Source organism: Magallana gigas, chromosome 1 (assembly GCF_963853765.1).
Source record: "Magallana gigas chromosome 1, xbMagGiga1.1, whole genome shotgun sequence".
In the NCBI taxonomy this organism is placed as follows: Eukaryota; Metazoa; Mollusca; class Bivalvia; order Ostreida; family Ostreidae; genus Magallana; species Magallana gigas.
In genome coordinates this window covers 53182716-53209352 of record NC_088853.1, presented here as the reverse complement: position 1 = coordinate 53209352, position 26637 = coordinate 53182716, and the positions used below count along the sequence as shown (strand labels likewise).

General features: G+C 32.4%; 1 long non-coding RNA gene across 2 annotated transcripts; it reads left to right on the top strand.

The window, feature by feature from the left end:
- Positions 1–20111: 20111 nt before the first annotated feature.
- Positions 20112–23007, top strand: LOC136273926 (uncharacterized). 2 transcript variants are annotated; one of them, XR_010712143.1, is made up of 3 exons: positions 20112–20574; positions 21946–22355; positions 22591–23007. It is a non-coding gene; the product is annotated as an uncharacterized lncRNA (long non-coding RNA). The 2 variants fall into 2 exon arrangements; XR_010712141.1 differs by having other exon boundaries at positions 21933–22355.
- The last annotated feature ends 3630 nt before the right edge of the window (positions 23008–26637 follow it).

Genomic DNA, 26637 nt, shown 5'->3' with positions numbered 1-26637 from the left:
CATTTTTTAAAATTCTTCAGAAACCTATATAGTCTTAAAATGTACAGAGATAATGTGATCCGTTTTTTAAAAGATATCTAATTGAATTTTTGAATTTAAACGAAAACACATTGAATTCATTTTTAAGAAGAAAAAAATCACAAATACATGTACTTGTTTGGAATAAATAATCATCGAATATACCCAAGAATTTTGAAGGAAAGGAGGTACCGTTGATTACTGTGATATGTATATTAATAGAGAAAACAGGAAAAAAAAACGACTTAATTAACAGCCAAGTGGTATAAATTTTATAAAAAAATGCACAAACCTTTTAAACTTTTTAAAAAGTCTAAACATAATTCCAAACAAATACATTTTTTACTTTAAGTAGAATTACTTACTTTACTTGATTCGACCCGGCCATTGTAAAAATGAAGATGTCACAAAATTTAAGATTTAGAAGGTATGGTGGACAGATGATATGTATTAATTGACTCCCTTAATATATAGTTCTTTTTGGGCGTCTTTAATAATTATCGATATAAGTTTGTTCCGATTTTCTGACCATTCAAAAATGTTTGTTTCAAAAAGGTCAAAAGTTTGGGGAAAAGCACAGACGCTAGCAAAAAATATTTCGCGCCAGGTCCAAAAAGCGCTTTTTGCAGAAATTGCGCCAAAACTTAAAGTCACGTTTTCGACACCCTTGCTAGCCTTCTTTAAAACGCGATAAGAGATAGTTATTTATTTAACCTCATTATGGTAAAATGCAGACTGGAAAAGAGCTCGTTATTATACTTGTAAGCGTTATCATAGATATAGGTACAAGATGTCCTATATAGCAGACGCGGATCCAGCTTTTTAAATCAGGAGGGGTCCAAAAGATTGAAAGTCTGGCGAAGCCCCAGGAGACTTTGGAATTCCCATGGTTTTATGATAAAATGCAAAATTTTTGGAAATTCCATGGGGGGGGGGTTTCTCCCCCCGACCCTCTCTAGATCCGCCCTTGTTATATACGTTTGACACAGGTACCTGACGTTAATTATTTTACTATTAACCCTACCTAATAATACACAAGGTACTGTTTTCACTGTTATCATGGTACCCCTGAGTATTTATTTCGTCAGGTATACATATAATAAATAGAAAAAATAACTTTATCATAACTGATGTGTTTACCTGGAATATACTTTGATTGAATTGATGTAAACTGGTCTCATGTATTCTTGTATTATGAATGGTGACTCAATCTACATTATGAGTGCATCAAACTGGGGTACACTGATTAATTGTCATTTTATTAATGCGTAATTATAATAAATGTATTAATGCTTGCTGTGGACCATGAAGTGACACCCTTTTCCTCCGATTTGATTATTTATACTAATTAAAAGAATTAAGCATCTTAACCTATATTTTAACGGGTCAAAATTTTGTCATGTCTGCAATGAAATGCTAAAACAATCATGTGTCAACACCATGTCAGAATAATGCGCGCGGCGACCTCTTAACCTCAGTCTTACTAGAGGTCGTGTTTTCATTGGAGGATTGAATATAGAGGTGGTGACGTAGTTACTATTGAGGCCCTATAGAGGGGGACTTTTTAGAACAGTAAATTTATAGAGGTCGTGTTCTCATTGGTTGCTTTTAGAAAGGGAGGATGAATATACAGATTTAGTGAGCATGCGTAAAAAAAGTAGGAGGTTTTAGGTTATGACGAAACCATAAGATGATTATATGGTTTGAGAGCATGCGCTGTAGTATCGATAACGTAAAATAGATGATATTAAGCAATACGTGAATTTTATTTAGAAATAATAGGTCGGTTTAGATGACCTATTTTGAGCAAACAGTGAAAATAAGGTATACTTACCTGTGCACAGAGAGAGATATTTTAATTTAAAAAATTACATGAAAAAATGCGGTGATGTAGCATGCGCACTTGAACATTGAAAAAGGGTGTATATTAAAAAAGTTTAGGGTATATTTTAAAAAGTAGTTACAATTTTTTATCATTTTTCAAAATGCCTTTAACACCAAACGATTCAACTCCTTCGGCTGCGGTAAACGGGCTGGATACTGCTTTACCAATCCCTGAGCATGAAGACTGGGTTTGGGAAATAGCAATGGACCCCTATCCTTCTGGGAGGTTAAGGGACATTGATGGCAGACTGGTATATATGTTTGATTATAAGTACGAACAGTACTTACAAAATCTAGAAGACCAAAAAGAAGAATATAAAGGAGAAGAAGGAAGAAGAAGACAAGAGAAAAGAACAGTAGCTTCTTTGAAGCTGAAATATTTCAACGGTCGTTTTAACGCCCACCAAATTTTTCGAAAAGATGTATCTCATACAATGAAACTGGGGGAAAAGCATTAATCAAATACAGTAGGTGAACAGGTTTTTCCCCACCTAATGTACTTGATGATGAAAGACTTTTCTTGACAGCCTACGGTTAGTTTTTTCATATGCTTAACTAGTCAAGTTTGTGATAATTAACTGTAGGAAGCAAGAAAATAAAAAAATAAGGGGAAAAACAAACAAAGTAAAATTATATTCAATATTTTTTATATAACTTTTTTAAAAAAAACATAAGTATTATAAGAATATGTTGGTTTCACAGAAATGAAGCGCACACATGCACAGCAGCGACGCTATAACAAGTTGCGCGAGGGGATAATAATGCCAATCACAAGAAGGAACGTTAGTCAGATTGTGTACTTTTTTACAGATTGTGTCGCTGTCACTGTCCCGGTAAGTCGTTGCCGATGCCCCTGTGCCGTGACCTCCTGTCGTCGGAGTTTCTTCTATGTTTCTATCAGTATTGATGTTGATAGAATGTGATGTATTAAAAGTGATGTATTAAAAATGATAGTAATTAAAGTAGAAATGATGATAGTTTGCGTGTACTATACACTGTGCGGCCAGAGAATGGTGGGTCGAGTAGACAGTGTACTGCTGTCTGCGGTGCCCGTATGATGTGATGTAGTGATGTCTGATGTCAAAGTGTGCGGGGTACTGATATTGATTGTACGTGTGGAATCAATGTTGGTAAATGGGGTCGCTGTGACAGTTTGAGAGTATGTACGTGTTGAAATTGTGTGTTGTACGGTCGACTGGTCTGCGACATATTTGATTTAAGGAGGGTTGAACAGAGGAAGTGTCTGCTAAAATTTGAATATCAAAAAGCAAAAAGCAATATCAAAGTGAATCTGCACCCGAGAAATTATTCAACAAATAAAAAATAAAACAAAATCAACATCTTCAATCATGCACATACTTACACATTGGCGGCATTGTTGCGGTGGTTGCGTCGTCTATCGGGAGGGAAAAAAACACTATTTACATTAGCTAATAACATTAAAAATAGATTTCTCCGCTATCCTTTTTTTGGAGTAAAAAAAATTATTACCAGGGCACAAAGGCCTTCCATTAACGAAACCGCAAGCCATTGCGAAATGTGATGCAATCGGCAATTAATTGTGCTTATTCATTTGATAAAAGTGACAGAGGCAGAGTTTTCTCGCGATCGGTGTTTTCTTATGATCGGTCTAACCTTAGAAGTGTGAGCGCAGAGACCCGTTTAAGGAAATAAAAAAATAATTACGTCTGCACCTGTGGTTTTTCTCCGTCGAGTCCAGCATGACTATGTCTCTGATCTGGGTCTCTTTGCATAAATGTACATACTGTACAATAGATCCGCAATTACCCCGAATTCTTAATTGTACGATCGGGACTAAGGTAGTTATATTTCGAATGAAACATTTTATGTAGCAGTGTTATTGAATAACTGAAATGCACTAATTATGAACTTTTAATCATGAAATTAAAGTTTACCCTTTCACGTGATATTTTGATCAGTCATTAACACCCGTTAACAGTGCGGGTTAGGGTGATCCCGAACAAATAAAAAGTGATGATAACCAATTTTTATTGGACTCTGTATACAGACAATCACTGTATTGTGTATATCGTCTGAGCTTTATGACATACATTTGTGTCTATCAAAATTTGCTTATTTGGTCATTCTGTACCTGACGAGGATACTGATTACACAAAAAGTCGCTTTTTCGATAATTTTAAGTTTTATGAATTGTTTTAATTTTAACGACAATTGATTTGATTTGAAATTCCCTGTTAATAATTGTAGGCCAAACCAGTTGGGAGAGTGCGTAAGGGAATTAATGTCACGCGTTCGAACTCGTGATTAACCTAGTGGCCGTGTGTGACGGTTTTAAGTTTGCAAACATGTTATTTTTCAAAAAGTCATTTAGACAATTTCTAAGGAGAAAAGTACCTACCGATCTCCTTCATCCCTTTCTCACGATGAAGTTTTAAGATAGTGATAATATATATCAAATTCCGACGAAATTTGACAGCAGGAGTACCAAATATAATTACCAAAAAGAAAAAAAAATGAACAAAAGAATAAAAAATCAAAGTAACATAAAAAATGAACGGATGAGTTTCAGAAAAGATAAGAAAGCATAATGGGCCCCTCCATCTTTTTTTCCTAAACCCAAATTGCCTCGAAATTTGATTTATAATATTTTTCTAAATTTCTTTAAAATTATAACGAGCGCGAGAATTTTCAAAGCTGTATTAAAACCGAAGAAAACGCTCAATAAAATTGTCTTTGGAATATATTCACAAGGATTCAAACATGTTTGTTTTTTTTTTTTTTTTTTACCTATGATTTGTGTTTCATTTTTTTTTTATTTCAGAAATAAAATTAGTAAATTCCGCACAAGAAAAATGGCGATAAAATTATTTATTTCTCTTAAATATAATTTTAAGTCGCTGTACTTGCGGGGAAGTGCGTCAAGTAATGAGAAATCTCGCGCAAGCGATTAGCGACTTGGACGACCTGCCATGTCCGTGAGTAATTGATAATAGAAAAAAAAAATAACACGATTTTACTTAAAAAGTTAGCTACAAGTGAGTCAATTTTTTTTAAAACACACATTACAATGAAAACTTCACAACTGTAAAGTAAAAAAAGTAAATTTTAGGATAACTTGAAATATGAAGCAACTTTGTGTGAAAATATCTTTTGTAATAGAATGTAAAACGAAGTTGTAAATTAGTCTTTTCATTTTTTTTTGTTTAAGTATGGAGCAGTGTGCCACTCCACTTCTTTCTTCGTAAGTTTCGTTTGTGTTGTTTTTAGAAATAAAACGTACTCTCCAGTGTATATAGTTTTAATCTCCGTTTTGTTTACTTTAACCAAATTTTTATTCTTTATGATTTACACTTAAAAAAATAAAATTGATCATCATTTTCCACCCATATGTAAAGTACTCCACTAGCATCCAGAAAGAGGACGCACAGCTCCTCACCGGGATGTTCGTCAGGGTTAGTATTTTTCTTCCCAAAATTAAAAGTTTCAATTGTTTTATTGTTCAGAAATAATAAATTCTACACTCAACTTTCACTCAAAATTAATAGCATTTCATATTCTGTCCGTACATATATAGCACGCCGATATCAAAGAAGAGGAGGGGAAACCTGTTAGTACATTTTATATTCAATGAAACGCAATTTCTTGTAAATGATCTTAGAAATATACGTATACATTAATTTTTTCATATATTCTTAACTTTAGTCCCTTTACTCCATCGGTGCCGATTGGGTCAGTAAATTAATTTTGATTTTATCCTTTTAAATTTTAAATTCGTAATTTATACATTGTGGTATGCAGTAAATATAATGTGACCCTTAATTCTCATGTTCATTTAGATTACCCCCAATGCGCCGATTCGTCCAACGTTAGTTTGATTCTTTTTTATTGAATTAAAATATTTTTGTCACTGAGTTATGTTTTTTTTAATGTTTGAATGGTTATATATGTAAAAAAATTAGCGACGAGTAAGTTACGTAACAAATTTACATGTTTCATTTGGTTTAATTTTAAATATATATAGATTTTTTTAGTTCCAAATTTTACCTCCTTTTTCCCGTAGTTCAACCACGGAGAGTTACTGCCTTCTGGACAGTAGGTATGTATGTCTTTTTTAATCACCATAGAATATCTGTTATATCAAATACTAACTGTATGATATTTATGTCATTTTTAATTGTCATGGTTTTGGATGTTTACGTTATTTATTCATGCTTTTAAGTACATAGAAACGTATAACATTATCTAACCAATTTTGCGCATTTTCTTTACACTGTCTTGTAATCATTTTATTTTAGTCTCGAGAGACAACTGCTGTGAGTTATTATTTTATATAATAACGATTTCATTTAAAAAAAAAAAAAAGAAAAAGAAAATTAATGATAAATTTTTACATGTATGTAAATTAAGAACTATGAAATACAGTTATTTGTTAACAAATATTTATTCAGTATTTCATTAGATAGTCTATTTTTATTCTATTTTTCTTTCATTTATTTATTAATTCTATATTTATTTATTTTTTATTTGGTTTATATTAATTTTTTTTTACATAAGGATGACACTGTATTTGGGTAAGTTTACATTTAAGGTTGAAAATAAGATAGATATAATGGGAATATTATTGTCACGAATATATATATATATATATATATATATATATATATATATATATATATATATATATATATATGTTAATGAATTAGATAAAAATTTCTCTAACCTAATGATGAGGTTTGTGTACAATAAATTTCAGATCGCTTGAGGGAAACGCAAGTATGGCCTCGGCTAGCACCTCCACCGCGGCGATGGAGCCCGAGGAGCCCGAGAAATGATTGGAAAAGTAAGTCTATGTTGATGATTGAAAATAAAATGAATGCACTGAAATAAAATTAACAAATGAATATTTTGAATGTAATTTAAAAAAAATTTTAAAAAATGTATTTTTTTTGGTCATGCATTTAAGAGTATTGTCTTTGATTAAATTTCTTACATAAAATTAACAAACAAAAAAATTAAATATAACTTCAAAAAAAAAATATATTTTTTTTTGTCATGACTTTAACAGTGTTTTGTTTGAATAAATTTCTAAACTTAAATAAACAAACAAATATTTCAAAGACATAAATGAAAAAAAAAACAAATAAATAAAATGTACTTTTTTTCCTATGAATTTAGCAATACATGTATTTTGTTTGATTTAATTTCAGATTAACAGAGGTCCCCTTCCCCCCAGACAGGAGGAGAAAATGGACATGTTTTAAAATTAATAAATATTTTTTAAAAGTGTTTGCATTGTTAGTTGTGTATATTGCAATTGAATTACTTGAAAGAAAAAAAACCTGGTATCTATAATTCCAGAAATCTGTAGACTGAGCAATGGATTGATTGATTTTAAAAAAAATTCTGCTTTGGGGTGATGACTCATATTTCCAAGCACATTGGAAGAAAAAAAGTTTTCAATATATTCCAGAAAGTAACATTAAAGTTTGCGTTTAGGAAAAAAGAGGCATTTTTTTTTTTTATATAACTATCTCTTGGACGAAAATGTACAGAAGACAATGTGTACAAACACCGTTTATCACTGTGTCCGATATTTCCGATGACGCCCTTGGGTACTTCTGATTTTTTTTCTTATCAAATATGATGATTGATTTATCTCATTTTTGGTTTCCGCAAAAAATAATTATATCAAATATTTACAACTTTATTTAAAATTTTTTTTTTTTTTACTTTAACAAACATCTATTGAATTATTATATCATTAGTAAAAGACGGGAGGATTTTTTCCATTAGCGTCTTCGGATATTCTAGATCCCATATTTTTTTCATAAACGATATTCTATGTAATTTCTTCAATAATGTCTTGAGTGAATTGAAATAAATAAAAGTATGATTTATTATTATAACACACTGTTAATGTATTTAAATTATGAACCTGTGAAAATTGTTTAAGCAGAAAGACAATTTATTTTAGATCTTTGAAATTTTATGTATTAAAAACCCATCACTACTTATTTTATAAGAAACTATATTCACTTTTGTTTTTAAAGCAATACAAAACATAATTCATTTACTTTTTTATTCTAATATTATTTGATATACGACTATTAGTAAAGAAATTAAAAATATTGATATTCTATATTTAAAAGAAAATATATAAAAGAAAATGTCATGCAGCTTGACGCCTTTGTGGTCGTTCCTTTGATTAATATCTTTTTGTAACTTTGAAAAAATAGGTATTTTAAATAATACATTTTTTTTTACATATGGAAAAATCGTTATTGATATTTTTTATAAAAAAAATTAGGAGGGTATTGCAAAATCGGGATGAAACAAAGAAAAAGAAAGATTGAACCGACTACGTAACTAATAAAGGTATAACGCTAAAAAAATACTAACTGTTGTAAATGTCAGTTCGACCCTCGGAATCTCTCAGGAAACTGGTGCCTGAAGTCGACAAAAAGGTTGGTGACGAATAAAAGAGATGGAGTTTGGCAAGAATTCCTAAGAAACCAGAATCAAATGGATTTTTGCCAAGTTCAATTTCAAAGTCAAACGACTTAAATATTAAATTGTGAAAAAATATATCTTAAGTGTGCTCAAAGATTATTTGTGTTCACTGACATTAATATGTAATTATGTTTAGGAAAAAATTGTTTCAAATTGTATGTTTTTAAACAATATTTTAAAAAAATTCTTAAAACTTTTCTTGTCATAATTGATGGGTTTGCAAATAAATTTACATTAATGATGTCAGGAAAACGCCAGAACAGGCGCCATTATAGAACTGGAAATTCGTCGCCTCAAACTGGAGGCAACATTCTCCGATCGATTTTAAATATTTACAAGTTGAATAAAATGTTTCATTCACAACTAATTAATAAAACGAGGACTTTACTGCTCACTAATATCGCTTTTATGGTTTCCTTCATCCCATTCAAACAGAAACATTTATTCAAACAGACTGTTGAATACATTTAACGGAACTGATGACATTTGTTATAAGTTGGTGCATTTTAGACATCTCGCGAGAAATAGGTAAACAACACTGTTGTTTTATGTGTGTGTTTATCACATTATATATATATGAATCTAGAATGCCGCTTCCAGTTCGAGGCGGCGAATTTACAGTTATCGCAGTAGCGCTGGTTCTTCCGTTTTTCTTTCACAAAAAATATCAAAATTGTTTTAAAAAAGCCAGAAAAACTTCAGATATTTCAATGTAGACCACCAGAAGAATGGATTTCCACCAGTCTACCAAACCCGACACGCAGAAACGCGACGGGATGAATGTAGAAAGCAGACAAGGGGGACAAATCGCTGTACTGCTGGATACAACACTTCAGATAAATGAATGAGGGACAAAACGGAAATCAACTACTTCTTTGTCATTATTGTCTCCAAACGGTGTTTTTAAAATATAAAAAAACATAGTATTTTCGGAGGGGGGGGGGGTTCACCTTAATTGTGCTTATGTGTTGAAAAATTTAAATCAGAACTAATGACGATGAAAAATTAGTGGTTTTTAATAAATTGCATTTATGTTATACATCATCAAAACTTCTCTACTAGGCAATCATACTATTAATCGTTTGTCAATATGATTTTAGCATACTCGCTTTTTGATGTACAAAACAAACTTTCCCGTAAGACAGTTATCCCAACGTAAGTATATCGGAAGTTCAACCCTTAGATATTTTTTGTACAAAATGCGTTTTTTCAATTTATAAAGAAGATGAATTTTTTTCGGTTACGAATTGTGAACGCCCTTATAAATATACACCCTGGGATTCATTGTTAAACAAACATGCCCACCAAGTGATTTCGAGACTTTAAAAAATGATTTTATGAATGAATAACGAATTCAAATACGTTTATAGATAACAATCAGAATACAGGTGTCACGTTTCATTCACCTGTGAGAGAGGCGCTAGAAGGATTACTCCACCTTAAATGAAACCTTCTAACATTATATAAGCATTCAGGGATACTTTTTTAAAACTTGCTGATCAATATACATCATAAACAATAGAGAAAACAAAACATACACAATGAATTCATAATACCTAAAAATAATTCGGAAATAAAAACGTTGCCAGAAAAGTTCGAAAAGTAGTTAAACATCCACAAATTGTTAATTCTATCCTAATTAGGTCGCTTGTATTTTTTTCCACTATGATGAAAAATTATCAATTTTTAGCTCATAAATTTAAGACGGATAGTGTTTTAAATGTCAAATTACTTATATGATTCTAGGTCGTATGTGTTTGATTCATTTTGATAAACGTGAATAATGTTCTAAGGTATAAATTAACATTTTGCGAAGGTCTGCAGATTTGTTAACCCGTACATAATATCATTTTTTCTCCGTTTTGAACGAAGGTCGCAAACCAATACAATTCCAAAGGTTCACTACAAATCATGGTAGAGACAAATTAAATCCCTATATTCCCGTTCGATTTTAAAGATTTCCTGCCAGCAACAGTGACTGTATGTTTTATAAGATAAAAAAACAACAACATGTTAAACAGTAAAATACATGCTTGATTTGGCCTCGTGTAGCAATGCTAATGAAATATTTTTTTTTTTTTTTTTTTACTCTCAAGAAACATAATAAATAAATTCAATACAGTTTTTTAAATATTCTTTCACGCGTGCTCACTCTCTCACACTCAATCTAATTGGTAGAGGCTGCTTAAATTAAAAAAAATAACAAAAGAATTACCCCCCCCCCCCAAAAAAAAAAACAAAAACAAAAACAAAAACATAACTAGATGCAATCTCGTTGCGAGCAACGAGAGGTCTTCCGTTTGAATGGACCTTAAAAAGGCTGTCGAGATAGTTTCTTTTATTTCTCAACACCTTCTAAAATTCTAGTAAGCCTCTCTAAAGATTTCAACAGACATATCTTAATTCTACAACAGGGCGCTATTACTGTGATTTATGATAAAATTCAAACGGAAATTAGTAAAATCCACAATTTTAGAGATAATATTTTCAATCGAAACAAAATTAAGGGGAAAAAAAAGAGTCGGCACTCGGAGATTGAACCTGGGTCGTCCGGACAAAAGTGTTACACTCTAACGTGGATAGATTTTAGAACAAAAATACATATTCTCCATTCATTATAGGGTCTGTATGGTAACATGACTGAAAAAATATTTTAAAACAAGAAAAGGTGAAAAAAAAATGAATTTTGTTTCTTTCAATGACGACCGGAAGTTACGATGGACTTTCGGAGTGTGAAGGACACTGCGGATAAAGAGTAATAATCATCAGTGAAATTTTTAACTTTCTAATTGAAATTTTTTGAAAAAAATCGTGATCAAACAAAAACATGAAATCTTTGATACATATATCTCGGGACCGGAAGTGACGATCAAAAAATTTAAATAGACATACTGTGGTTTCATCAATATTCGTTGAATACCAATTTTCGTGGATTTCGTTGTTAAGTTTATCCATGAAAATAAATGTTCACTGAAGTGCAATTTCTACTAACAGTTTGTATTGATAGTGTCATTGGCCACGAATTTACGTATCCTTGAAACTGTGATTTTCACTTTAACCACAAAAATTGATACCCTTGAATATTAATGAAACCACAGTACATGTATATTTATACTGGACAAAAAGCGCTATCATTGTGATTAATAATTTTCATAAAATTAAAACAGAAAATCGATCGTTTTAAAGATAAAATCGTAAATCGCTGAAAATTTGAAAGTTCCATCTTTGGGACTTTTAAATACACATCGGGTGCAACCGGTCAACAGGGGATTCTTACTCATCCTAGGTACTTGATATTGATTTTTATAATGATGTTTATAGTATTAACATTAAGTACATAGAGAAGAATGCACCAGGTCGCTATAAACTACATTTGTATTATGTGTGTGAGAGAGAGAGAGAGAGAGATTAATTAATCATGTATGTAGTTTTTGTAAATAATTATAAACTTAAGATTTTAACAATTTCTCTGCCACAGGGCCTATTTGGGCCTATTTGAATATCTATGTTAAGTGCCACGGGGCCTATTTGGGCCTATGGCAGTTTGAAAAAAATATACATTAAAATAAAAAAAAAATATTAAATATATTCAGGTTCTGTTTTTCATTAATGATTTTTAAAATTTGTATCAATATACATCGTATGATCTATGTGTCTAGTGAAATACTGCTGATAACGTCACAACGTAAAAAATGACATCATAATAATAACGTCACTACGTCACACAGCGCCAACTCGTTGTCTGCGTTTTACCATGGGTGGCGTATGGTTTTTGTGAATAGATCCCCATGAATTTTCCGTCAGAACCGGAAAATAATATCTGTCCTAATGCACAACCTGGACCAAAGGAAATGCCCCTCCCCCACAGGAGCAAAACCAATCTTACTTTTTCCTACTCTGCCATATAAACCTGGGGCTCGTTTAACATAACTGACTTTTGACTAAAATCTATCTTAAGACCAAATATTTTTCACAAGATCTCACCATAGCTCATAAAATTGTCATATCTCAGGATAATCTTAAAAACTGTCAAAATAAAGGTCTTAAGTCCAACTTTAACATGGCGAGAGCTAATACTTTAGTCCACAACCAAAGGCCGAGTATAATTCGAGTGTGCGCGACTTTTTACTTTCATGCTGCCGTGAGTGCTGATTAAAAAATCAAATAAAACACATCGGTAATATCCTTGCATTTTTTTAAATTTAAAACATAAATCGGGTAAAAAGCTACTGCAGACAGCATCGTTCTCTGGTATTGTATATTATGCAAGAGATCGAGAGAATATGAATCGCTTGAAGGAGACCGTGTTGTTTTTTTTTACTTAGAATTGAAATATTGACTGAGCACCAAAGGAAGCATGTACTTTTTATTTATTTTTTTTTTCATTCAGAGTTAATTAATGAACGGCAATATAAACTGCGATATGTCAAATAAGGAGGAATGGGGCACTGAAAAATTACTTTGATATGATCCTAGAACAAATTTTTAGCCAGATTATCAACATTAAAAAAATTTCCATCTGGTGACATTTTACGGTAGTTTTCATGCATGTGAAAGAACAAAACTGAATCTTTGGACAGAAAAACCAAGAACTGCATGTTATGGTGATGCTTCTTCGACCGTGTTCGAGATCGAGACTTTAGTGCTCACCCCCACCCCCCGCGCGCGCTTCAAGTCCTATTGATACCTTTTTCGTATCTTCTGTTTCCTTCTTCAGAGCATTTCAAACAGAGATATTCTTTCTTGAAACTAAATTTCAATTGTGTCTCTAAAACTGGATACCGCACATCATACACATTTAATTTTTACATGGATGGTTCTGTCCGCACGGACAGTTTATGTATGATTTTAGTATATAAAATAAATCAATGTTTTAATCACAAAATTTTATTATTATTATTGTTTAGACAACTCAGTTGGTCAAGCGGATTTAATCACTAAAAAACTGCAAGATCACATATTGGTAAAAAAAAAAACTCCTTAGCTCGAATCGAGATATAGAATCGTAAATGTTTTGCATTTCATAACTGTTATATTTCATCATATGATGATGAACTAGGTGTAATCGTTAACTTTCTTAGGTCTATATTGTTTTTGATTCTTTGAATATTAGAACTATAATATAAATCACAATCGTAGTTGTATCGATAAATAAGCTAAGATATTAGAGACCATTAAGAACAAAATTATACATCTTTTTCCGAGACGCGAGTTAAAACGTTTACAACTGACGATCGTGATTGTCAATATTACACGTATGATGTGGTTAAAGTTTTTACTTTGTATGGAATAAAATGTAAAAATTAAGATAGTGTTCACCTGTCCGAGAAAAGGAAGATTTTAAAAGCTACTAATAATTTAAAGCTACATAGTCCGAATTTTTTTGGCCATGAGTGTATCAAATATTTTTCTATACAGTCCAAATTTATTAGAAAGATGCCTATTTACACAAGCAAAATCCGTCTCTTTTCAAAGTTTGAATTATTTAACGTACATAAAAAATTTCTGTATGGGAACACAAAAAAACAAAACAAACAAACAAACCAATTCCATCATGGGAATGTTTAGAAACGGGAACCGTTTGGTTTCGTTCCATAATGATTGGGTTTATTCAACCCACATGTGATGTATCGATTGTATACAAAACACTTCTTCAATTATTAGTGAATAAAATGTACCGACGTTTATTTTTTGTTTGAATTTTTTTCAAAGTCGTAATACAAATATACCCGCCTTGACCTCAGCAGCGAATTTTATTATGAGACGAAAGAAATTAATACAATTTATGTCGTTTGTTTTGTAAATAACTTGTGTACATTCATTAAAATATGGTTTAGTTGACCTGGAAAACACCTCCAATGTCTATTATGATATACATACTTAGCATAGCCATCGTATAAAAGCGAACACAAAATTTTAAATGAAATCAGGCATAGCAGCTTTAAAAATTTCACGATAAGCCTATATATTATTCTATTTACGAAATCATTAAAAAAGTCATTTTGAATAACACTTTTTGTTAAACTTGATTGTAAAATATGTGTAAAAACGCATGTTTAATACACAACGTTGTTTTGGTCCAACAGAAAGATCATACTCGTTCATGTGCGGACCTAGAAGGGGATGCATGACTATTCCTTCCACCTCTTGGAAAATTCAAATTAATAAGATTACCAAGCAAAATTCCCGAAATAGGCCTCAAACCCCCTCTCCAACCTTAAAAAACAAAATTATCCCTCGAACACCCCCTGGAAATGTTTTCTGGATCCGCGCATGCGGTTACAAACATACATTGTATCAATTTTCTCGCTTATTAAAGCAATTTATAGCATACAATGTAATGAGAAATGAATATTAAACAGCGTTTTCATCACACAAATTCCCTTTACCGAGGTTAGCGAGAAGATTTTAATCACAAAATAATTTATTAATGTATGTCATTTCTTCTTTAAACTCTATATACATAAATCACTTGAGTCGGAAGCAAATTGAAATGGGGGGGGGGGGGGGTGGGGGGGGGGGGGGGTAGACTAATCCTCAGAAATGTTGACAAACAAAAAAAAATTAAAAATTAATTCCCAAAATCATGAAAATCCTAATCCGTGGGGGGGGGGGGATACGTAAACTTCCAACAAAAAAAAAATATTTTTGGGGGGGATCATGATATTCCTAATCCGTGGGAGGGGGGGGGGGGGACTAGTATGCCTATGACTCCAACTTCTCAATATTTTAATCATTTCAAGGTACATTTAGGAACAATTATGTTTCCTGCCAGAAAAAGTGTGTGGGGGGGGGGGGGGGGGGGCTGAACCCTCCATAATGCTATGTGCCTAATGGTTAACGCCCCGAAAATACCACCAAATAAATGTAGGAGTAAACTTGGACGGGCGGTTATGCTTGCGCGATTTGAAATGATTATTAAAACGAACAAGGAATTGCTTACCAATCCAGCAATGTCATTCTTTGTCTGTCTGCCTATCTAACACACATTAAAAATCAAATTCTTTATTGCGAATTTCTTAAACTGCATATTGATAAACCTTTACAGCTGCAGCCAGCAATACCCGCCTCTTAACCACTAACATATTTGTGTTATACTAATTAATTAGTTTTTGAAAATTATCAGCTATTAATGACAATGATTGTTACAAAAATATCGTATTAATGATGCATACAGGCTCTAAAACAATGTAGGTTATATAAAATCGCTTTAAAACATTTGGTGTTTGCTTAATTACACATATAGTTTACTGTTGTGCTAATATGGTTTGTACATGGTCAGTAAATCCCATACGGTGCGAGACCGAATGAAGATGTTTTAAAAATAAATGTCCACATTATTCGGGGGAAAAACTTAGTTATTGCTATTTACACAATATTCTTTCGTGATAACTATTTGATAATTCCGCCCCATCAACTGAAGATTTGTGGTTCCATTTTTTACAATTTGAGGGAAACTCTGGTGTGAAAAACATGATTAAGTTTGCATTGCATGACATAAGGTTAACAAAAAAGAAATCCGATAAATTATGAATTTTTTTTTTAAGTCAACCTACTTAAACAAACTCTCTCTCTCTCACTCTCTCTCTCTCTCTCTCTCTCTCAGGAATAAGATAAAATTAATTTTTTATCGTGAAATTTATGTCTCATATATCTGCAAACAAAGAAACAAGAGATATATGCGTTAGATCTTCTAGAATAATTACAATTTCAATGATAAAAAATTCACATGTACGCATGCGTGAATTATAATATAGGATTGACAGGATAAGAAAGTGATTAATTTAAAAATTGCACGTATTTGTTAAAGCTTGTGAAAATGCATCATTAATGAGGTAATTCATATTTTTTGAAAGACGTGGTTTTCTTTACATTTCTTTTTCATTTGGCGACGCTAAAAAAAAAGAAAGAAAAGAATGGCGTAACGTCTTATTTAAAATGACAGAGAAAAAGATAAAAAGCCATTGTTTTCAATAATAAAATTAGAAATTATCAATTAAACACAAAACTGCATCCCACAATGCTAAAAAAATGTTACGGCGCGTTGTGTCAGATTGTTACGTCAAAACATGAATTTGATAACGTCATGCTTGGCACTGAAGCGTAATAACGTCTGTTTTGACGTGGCAGCGAAAGGGTTAAATAATTGTAACCCCCATGGACCCTGCCGTAATGAATTTTTTTTTATTAAAAGTGAAAATTCAGTCATTTTGTTTTAACATTGTATTTCGCCGATCGGTATTTACATCTGTTTAATCCCCCACAGGTGGTCAGTTTTCACACCTTGTCCCAGTCACTCGGTCCTGTGTATATTTTCGTGTTTAACTTCGGAGGTTTTTCTTAATCTACGACAGACAAAAGACTTGTATCTGTAGACATACACAAAAAGGAAAAAGTACACCACCTATAATAAAAATGATTTTTTAGTGTTGACTTTCGATTAGTAAGAAGACAATCATTAAACAATTCATTTTTTCAAATCATTTTAATCTATACTCATTGTGCCGAAACTATAAATGAATACATAATTTTTGGACACCTAATGTACAGGACTATGTGCGGTATGGTCAAATATCTGCCCCCGATTTCAACCAATTTTTAAATAGTATCGTATGAAAATGAAATCTTCACAAATCATTGTAAAGAGGATGCCTATAACTTTAATCATGATTTTAGTCATCATTGCTCACTCGCTGTTTATCTATGACGTCACTTAAATGACCAAATTCCCGCAAATTTGCAAACAAATGAAAATATTCTCATTTTTGCTCTATATTTTGCATTCGGAAGTATAGAGCGCAGGTCTGCTCAAGTGCGATTTTAACATATGTTTTTCTTCAGATAGTTATACATATTATACTAAAAAATGGTACTTGAGCAAGCCTGCGCTCGATGTTTCCCAGTCGAAAAACCATCGGAAAACACCCATATTTTGCTACAAAACATCAATTTATCAAAATAATGCAATATTCATGACGTCATTTCTACATTATGACGTCACTGTGGTGATAACCTTTTACACCTTTATTTCCAATATGATTTAACGAGGCCGAGTACAGAACGAGTACGCACGCTTTCGCGCAGCGTTTCATTTGTATTGTGACGTCATCTTTTTGCTTGTTTGACACCATGGCGTGATAGTTTTATCTGCAGATATTCAGCGAATTTTGTTGAAAATGGCTCGTTTAATGCGTAAAATTAATGTTATATTGTGGAATAAACATAACTGTCTCGAAGTATAAGCTATATTTGGGCTCGGGTCGAAAAAGTGAAGAGGGTTCAGCAGGCCAAACCCTCTGTCACGTTTTCTTAACCCGCCTAAATATAGCTAAATTTATATATTTCAAGACAGTAACCATGTATTTTATATTAATGACCCTTAATATGTGATGTTATATATTTTTTTATTACTTAAATATGTCTGAAGGCTTTAATAATACTATAAAGATCACCTTTTCCGCCTTTGTCAAATAAAAAATAGCCATTATCTGACAAATCTGGGAAATTGGGCATACAAAAATCAACTTTGATAAGACCCCTGGAACAAACCAGGAGGTAAAAGGTTTTTTTTATTTGACCATTTGATGCCTTTTAGCAATAACTTTAATATGTAGAACAGAAAAAGAAATCCCTAGGGCAGAAGTTTAAAAGAATGTGCAAAATTGATACATTTCAAGCGAAATCCCAAAGGGTCCTATGTTAAAGATTAACAAACTTTGAGATGACCCCCTAAACAAACGGTGTGGTAATTGTCTTATTTTTTAATCTTAAAATAATAATTATATCAGTAGAAATTCAGGTAAAAAATTTCATTTAAAAATCTAGGGCAGAACTAATTAGACCCGGCCTCGTTAAACTATCTTTCACCTTATTTTAAAGCTCTTTCTAAAACTTTGATTTTGGGGGGCAAACATTGCATAAAACCGCACTTATAGTCCTTTATCCACTAGCCACATTACATACATAGGTCTTTCAGAAAGTTTGGTTGTTCAAGTCGTTACCGTTTTTGAGATCTCGGCAAAATAAGGTTTTTTTGTCTCGGGATAGGAAACGGTCAAACGGAAGTGCTCAATGAAAATTAAATTTAATATTGATTGTATACTTGCCTACCGTACATGATTGTTTACAGAGCTAACTGAAATTATCAAAGGAAAGCAGTTAAACTGATAAACAGCTTATAATTTGTTTGAACTCTTCCGGTGTGTACCGGAAGCGATGGTTGACAAAATGAAACCGTTTAAACACATGTTCAATCAAATGTCTATCATCCATGTAAGTTTCGTGTCTTGATCACTTACAGTTTCTAAGATATCTAGGGTACAAAAATTTGCTTTTATAAAGCTACCCGAGATAATTGAGATATCTCACCGGAAGTAGAGTGTTGTTGTTTATTTAACATCGGATAGATGACATATGTAAATATTTATATATATTTCAATTCTATGTAAAGAATATTTAATGCTTAAAAAATTATTTTTGAAGAGCTTCCGGTGACGAAAACGACTTACATATGAATTATCAGTTTTATATAAGCACCCCTTCAAATGTTAAAGTGGAAACAAAGAATTTCCCATTTTTTTTCTCAATGTTCAAGAGGTATAGGTGTCAAAAATCATTGGATTGGAAAAATTTGAACGCAACCTGTATTTTTTAGTGAAAAAAACCAACATATGAAATATCCTTTAAAATGAGTGGGAAGTGAAAAATGGTCATTTATAACGATCCAAAAGTAGTAATCACAATTGTTGCTTTTCTCTATCAATATCAATGCCGAATAATTAAAATGTTTTAACCTCTCAAAGGACACGAACTCGATCAGTCCCTTAAGTTCCTCCACCTACTTATCGTGAAAAGTCACAGGGTGCAAATTAATTAGTTGTTAAGTATAATAAACACTTTTTAAAATTAAATTGTTCTTTTTGAACTGCATTATTGTGCTTTAGATTTCGAGTGTTAGGTGAATATTTAACGATGAATAGGTGTTTTGCCTAAAACAGAGTACACGGCGTGGATTTGAAGCACCGCTGACCATCAAAATCATTTGCTGGTCGGATGCTAAGGGTGTAAAAGACATCTCAAACTGAGGTGTTTGGTGATTTGAAATATGAAATTTGGGTAGGGTGGGGCCACAAAAGGGGGATCAAGTTTTACATAGGAATATATAGAGAAAATCTTTAAAAATCTTCTTCTCAAAAACTATTAGGCCAGAAAAGCTCAAATTAAAGTGGAAGCATCCTCAGGTAGTGTAGATTCAAGTTTGTTGAAATCATGGCCCCCGGGGGTAGGGTGGGGCCACAATAGGGGGATCATGTTTTACATAGGAATATATAGGGAAAATCTTTAAAAATCTTCTCCTCAAAAACTATTAGGCCAGAAATGCTCAAATTAAAGTGGAAAGCATCTTCAGGTAGTGTAGATTTAAGTTGTTCAAATCATGGTGCCCGGGGGTTAGGTGGGGCCAGAATTGGGGGATAAATTTTTATACAGGAATATATGGAGAAAATCTTTATAAAAAAAATTTTAACAACTATTTGGCCAAGAAAGCTCAAATTTGCGTGTAACCATCCTCAGTTAATGTAGATTCAAGTTTGTTCAAATCATGGGCCCTGGGGGTAGGGAGGGGCCTTAATGGGGGATAAATTTTTATATAATGGAGAAAATCTTTAAAAATCTTAAAAATCTTCTTCTCAAAACTATTAGGGCAGGAAAGCCCAAAGAGCCGGGTACGTTAGTTATAGCGAACCTGCCCTATTAAATGCTTCAAAAATAAAGACAGATGATTTAAATAATCCATATATGGTTTTAAAGTTCATGATCCCAGGGACAAGTATGCGAAAATATTTGGGCGGATCGTAGCCCTATCATCAAAATATATAATACCCAAACCTATCCGGGATCCGGAAAACAGTCACTTTTTCTGATTTTTCACATTGTATTTTCAAAAATTTGATATGGTCACAAGCATCGGCCAAGACAATGAATTAAACAAAAATGCGTTGACTTAAATGCAAACAATTGATACTGGTTTTATTCCGGCCGAAGGCTGTGGCCACTTTGAATTTTGAAATTTTGTGTCATCAGTCGTCTGCTTACTTTGACGTTTGCGAATCATGGCGAACAGAGTAAGGCAGTTCAACGATGAAAAAGGAATATTTTGAGGACACGCGATTCAACTTTAAGGTATGTATTAATTACAAGGAATCTATATAACACACAACATGACACAAATAATGGATTTTAGAAAATTCCTTGCTACATAATGATTTTATTCATTTGTTCAACTGTTAGCTTAGCCTAATGCGACGATCGACTTTGAAACTATAAAACAGAATTAAATGCACACACACGCATTTATGTCGTAAAAATTCAGATAGGGAGTTGTAAAAACACATTCTTTAATTGTTACTAAGGTTAATAAATCATGAAAATGCATTAAATTACAAATAAATAGTGGCTTTTAACAGTTTTTAATGCTGTACCCGTAGTCTAAAAATAGAACTGTTTACATTGACAACTACAGGGGCATTCAAAATTGTCTTCCGTGATTTACGCATTTTTTCGGTTTTGTTGAACACAATTAAAAATAAGTTGAAGTTTTTACATTTTGAAATTCGTCATGAGAGCATTAACCTTTTCCTTTTGAATGCTAGAATTGTAAACATAATACATTTTTCAAACATATAGGCCTAAATATTTTTTTTAAAAGGTGAAATAAATGAATCTCTAGCTGACATTGACTAAACCTATTAAAAACACTTAATTGTTTCCTAGATATATGAAATAATGTATGTGAATTTATTAAGTAAAATATAACAAATTAAAAAAAAAATAATCATATACCATGATGTTTAATATTTTTGAAAAAAAAAATAGACTGGTGTTTTATTTGTTTGTTTCTTTCGAATGCATGTATAAAGAGAAGCTATCACAGTAGGTTAAAACAAATTGTAATGTAGACATGTAGATATATAATCCACTGTATTTTATTAAGATTAAATAAAAACTAGGTTGTTTATATATCTAATAAAAAAAAATCTGTAATCTTTTAAAACTGTATTGAATTAAATTATTTATAATTAACTTTAACATATTCACACAATCACAAAAAAATACAGCATAATATATTATATACATGTAGGCCTATGTACTGATGAGCTGTATAGCTTAAAGTTAATAAAGAACTGTATGTGATTACCTCTTTCATCTCATTGTTCATTTCTTTATTCAAATGAGGATATGTTATGACTATGATGAATTCATTAAGAGGTAATTAAATTAAAATCTATAAATTAATTGCAGATCAATAAAATTATAATTTTGATTAATACATATATTTCAAATGATGTAAATAATATGCTAATTTTAAAACCAAATAAAATATGATTATTTATGATGACCAAGACTGTCAATACAAACAAGAGAGAGAGAGAGAGAGAGAGAGAGGGAGAGAGAGAGAGAGAGAGAGAGTGGTTATATTCAAATCAGATACCAATGTTTTTTTAATTTTGAATAAATGCATAATTTTGTTTTCTTTAAAGATATGCCTGGTAGTGGTCCTAAGAATTATCCTTGTGCACTCTGCAAGAAGCGGACAAAGCCAGATGAAAGGAGACCAGTGAATAAAGACACCAGGAAAATTCTACGAAAATGTTTCATGATAGACTGTGCAGATGGCGTTTTATGCAGAAAATGTCGACACAAGTGTGGTAATTTAAAACCAACATCATCTCGTACAGAGAAGTCATGTGTCTCACCCTGTGCAACTCCCATACAGAGTCCTGTGGGAAAAAGTACTGTTGTGAGCATGAAGAGTCCACCCTCTGTTACTTTGCCTTTACAAAGCACAGCAAATACACATGCCTACTGTGTATTGTGTAGAAGACCTGGTCCCAAACTTGTTGTGGTTCCTGCACAGACCAGGTTCACCTTTTTCCTAGAGCAGAACATTTTGATATCTTCAGGTACCAATTATTATTTTCCTTTAAGCTTATAAAATTAAAAAGAGAATTAGCTTTCAAATATCTGTACATATATACTAGTACATGTACATTCATGCTTGTCATGGTACATTTATATACATGTATCTACTGTAGTTTTTTATGATTAAGTTTATAATAAATCAATGTAACAAATGCAGATTAAATGAGCATTTTGACCCATATTGTAAATTTAATTTTAAACTCTTCATTTTAACAGGTGCTCGTTGTTGTCCAGCCCACATTGTAAATGACACCATCAACACAGAGTCAATAGAAAATCTGGTTCCACCCAAAGATACAAGTTTTGTCAACAGGACTACTATCATGGAACTTGTTGAACAACTTAGAGAAGAGGCCCTACATAGGGGATCCAAGAGAATAGATTTTGATGACCCTTCATCATTGTCAGACAGGGACTATCTCACTTTGACTGGGCTTAGGAAGTGCGACTTTGATGACTTGCTATTGCATGTTCAATCGGCAGACGTAAGACCATCAAAGACAAGAACTGTGAGAACTTGCTTAGCAATTTTTCTGACCAAAATGAAGACAGCAATGGACAATAACATGCTAGGAGTTTTGTTCAACATGTCAAAACCTCAGGTTGGTGAAAAGCTTATTACAATTAAACAGGCAATTGATAAATATATTTGAATGAAGAGAATCAGAAGTGATTCATATGTCAGGTTATACTGGTATGCAAGTTTGTTGGAAGTATTTCATGTATTTTTACTAGGTGGAATTCAGGAAATATATACCTCAATATATACCGCAAATCGACACTACGCACATTTTCTTTTCGGAAGTAAAGAAATCGCTATTCTAGAAATTTCCGAATATTTCTGTTAAGACTAAGTTTAAAAATCCTTTCTTTCTATTATTTTTTTTGTTCCCTTCTACTCAACGCTGCTAAGCATCTTTATGAGGTATCGTCGAATAGGAAAACTTCCGATGTACGACTTACTACTGAAAAAAAAGATTCGTGGGAGACTTTGTGCTTTCCCCTGGTACATAACTGCATCATTTAAGCATTTATTTTAACTAAGCCAAAACAGTCCAGAATAGTTCAATGCAAAAAGATACATATGCATGTATATACATGTAAGCTGTTAGCATCAGCTGACTTATTTAAGTACATATATTATCAGCAAGCGTTCGTTTTAATTAGAAGTCAATCTTTAACAAAGGCCCATGGGCCACATCGGTCACCTGAGCAACATTTGCTACCCACTCTGATCCCAAGAGCTTTAATAAACGAGAGGCCCATTTGCCTTTTACGTAACATAAGTATCGTGAAAGAATTTTCCAGTAACTAAAGTACGTTTGTAATTAGTAGAATGAGGTTTGGATTGTAAAAAAATTGAATATTTATAATGACATGAAGGACATGGGTTAATTTTTTTTTTTGGTTGAAGCAATACTTTTTTCTTCAGTAACTTTAACCATGCAAGGGTTAATCTACTCTTTATGTACATAGTTTAATTGAAATATGTCAAGTAAAAAAGTATTGAGTAGTAGGTTTATTCCTACATGAATGTTTAGTTTGTCCCTTAAACTTGCAATTATATTACATATACCTACAGCGCTCATCTACTCCAAAATGATTAACATGTAACAAGGATGACTTTTTTAAACTAAAGAAAGAATTCCTAAGTTATTTTAGGTAGGCAATATCTTTCAGTGTCCAGTTTAACCGTATCCTACAACTTGGTGATCTGTGTTCAGCCTCAAGATATTGAGAACACTTGGTCTACTGACCAACTTCTGTACCAACCAATGTCCTTTTTGAGAAGTACCATAAAAGAAAATTAAAGAGCAATTTTTTTTCCATTTTCATTTTTTTAATTACGAAAAGTTATTGCATTACACATACTGATCCAACAAAAGTGTTAAGCTGAATGTGCTACCTGTACGGATGTAATCGAACTCTTACAGCAATACACAGATTTAGTACATTGATCAAAAAGAATTATTACTACAGCAAATATGTTAACCTGAATGTTCTACCTGTACTAATGTAATCGAACTCTTGCAGCAATACACACCTTTAGTACATTGATCCAAAAGTATTACAATGTATTTACTACAACATATATGTTAACCTGAATGTGCTACCTGTACTGATGTAATCGAACTGTTACAGCAATACATACGTTTAGTACATTGATCAAAAAGTATTATTACTATAACAAATATTTAACCTGAATTTGCTACCTGTTCTGGTGTAATCGAACTCTTACAGCAATACAGACATTTAGTACATTGATCAAAAAGTATTATTACTACAACAAATGTGTTAACCTGAATATTCTACATGTCCTATTTTAACAATATGTAAATTTAAATGTGACGGTCCAATAGCTCGTGCAATAAAAATCCAAGACTCAAGAACTGATCATAACTGAACATTTGAAATAATCACCGAGTGTCCCCATTTGGAGCAAACCCAAAATATGATTACTGGAACAAACACCTGAAACTTAATACATGTATTCGTGTTATGGAACAAGTTAAGCAATGTGTAAGCAGACCTTGGCAACTAACAAAAAAGTTCTGACCAGATGTTGTACTTAATAATTTTTTTCTATCTTTGTGATAGCTCGTGCAATAAAAATGCAACAAGACTAAAAAAACTTGTCATTTTTTAACATTTCAAACAAATACTGAGTGCCGTCACTTGGAGCAAATTCAAAATATGATTAGTGCAACAAACACCCGAAACTTAATATATGTATTTATGTTATGGAACAATTTCAGAAATGTGTAAACAGACCTTGGCAACTTACAAAAACTCTGACCAGATGTTGTATTAATTTTTTTTTCTATCTTTGTGATGGCATCGTTGCCATTTCCGTGGGTTATCTTGACATTTTTCATTATCAAGATGAAGTCTTCGAGGTTATCAGCATCATTAATTAGGCTTTCTTTGCTGCATGACTAAAGGAAGTCATTCAAAACATGTTGTAGTTGGACTGCCTATGGCTGGGGGTTCCAGTTGAGCCTGGACATCTTGTTCGTTATTGTTGGTCTGTTGGCGTTGAGCCCTGCGCCGGCCTGGCCTGCGTGCTTGTCCTGGGTCTTGAGTATCACGGGCAGCCGCCCGTTTAAGTTGTCTCTTCGGCCTTGGCCCCGTTGATCTCGTGGTATTTTAAAACAAAAGCGAAAATTGTTACCTAATTAATTTGTAAATAAATTAATGTTAATCAATTTCATAAAATTCTTTTGGTATATTGGTAGCTAAGCCGAAAAAAGCAGTAAATTTAAGATCAAGCTAATATAATGTAAAGATTGCACTCGAGAGATTGTTGCATCTAAATCCATACAATCAAAGGACCTCAGTGGCCATCGAGCGGAAATCGGTGGCATATATGCCTTTTCTCGACTTAATAAAATTGATAAAAGTATTTGAACGATTAAATTAATCTAAAGAGTATACTTTATTACAGAGAATTACCAGTTTCAAGAAGAATCCAGAAATGATGCAAAAAGAGGCCTAATTTTAGAGCGAGTATATTCAACCGGAAAAATATCATAAACACTATTTAGAGGTCCTTGGATAAATTTGCATATCTTTGACAAGCCAAGATATGCCATATTATTTCCAGGTCTAATTCTAGATTTGCTAGATACACTTTAAAGATGAAAAGACTTTCAACTGCCTTTGTTATATCGGTCAGGATATTACTGCATTGTTTTTCTAGACATAGTTCTGTTCGTTTGTGCAATTCTGCCAATATCAGTTTGTTCGTAAATATCGTTTAAAGCGATTATTCGTTTATCATGAACATCGTTTATCGTTTCCTATCGTGTATCAATCCTATCATATCGTGCGTGTATACTGTTCTATGGTGCGTTAATCCTATCCTTTCGTGCGTGTATACTGTTCTATCGTGCGTTAATGCTATCCTATCGTGCTTGAATCCTATCCTATCGTTTATCTTGTAATAATAACGCTGCGGGTACTGTACAACAGGTGTGTCGTGTGCCTAGTGCACGTTAGGGTTTCTAAAGGCGTTGAAATCTTAGTATGTACGTGTATACGATAAGTCTAGTGAATAAAAGTTTACTTACATTTGTAATTCATGTTCAAAGTATTATTTCCTAACTCTGGGTTTTAAAAATGTTACGTCTACAAATCAAAGATACATGAGTAGTTTATATGCGTCTGTATAGGGGGTAAACACAATAGAGCTATTGTTCTCGAGAACAATGGAAGTCGACCTTGACCTACTTAATGGGGGTGATTCTATTGTTATGTTAATTA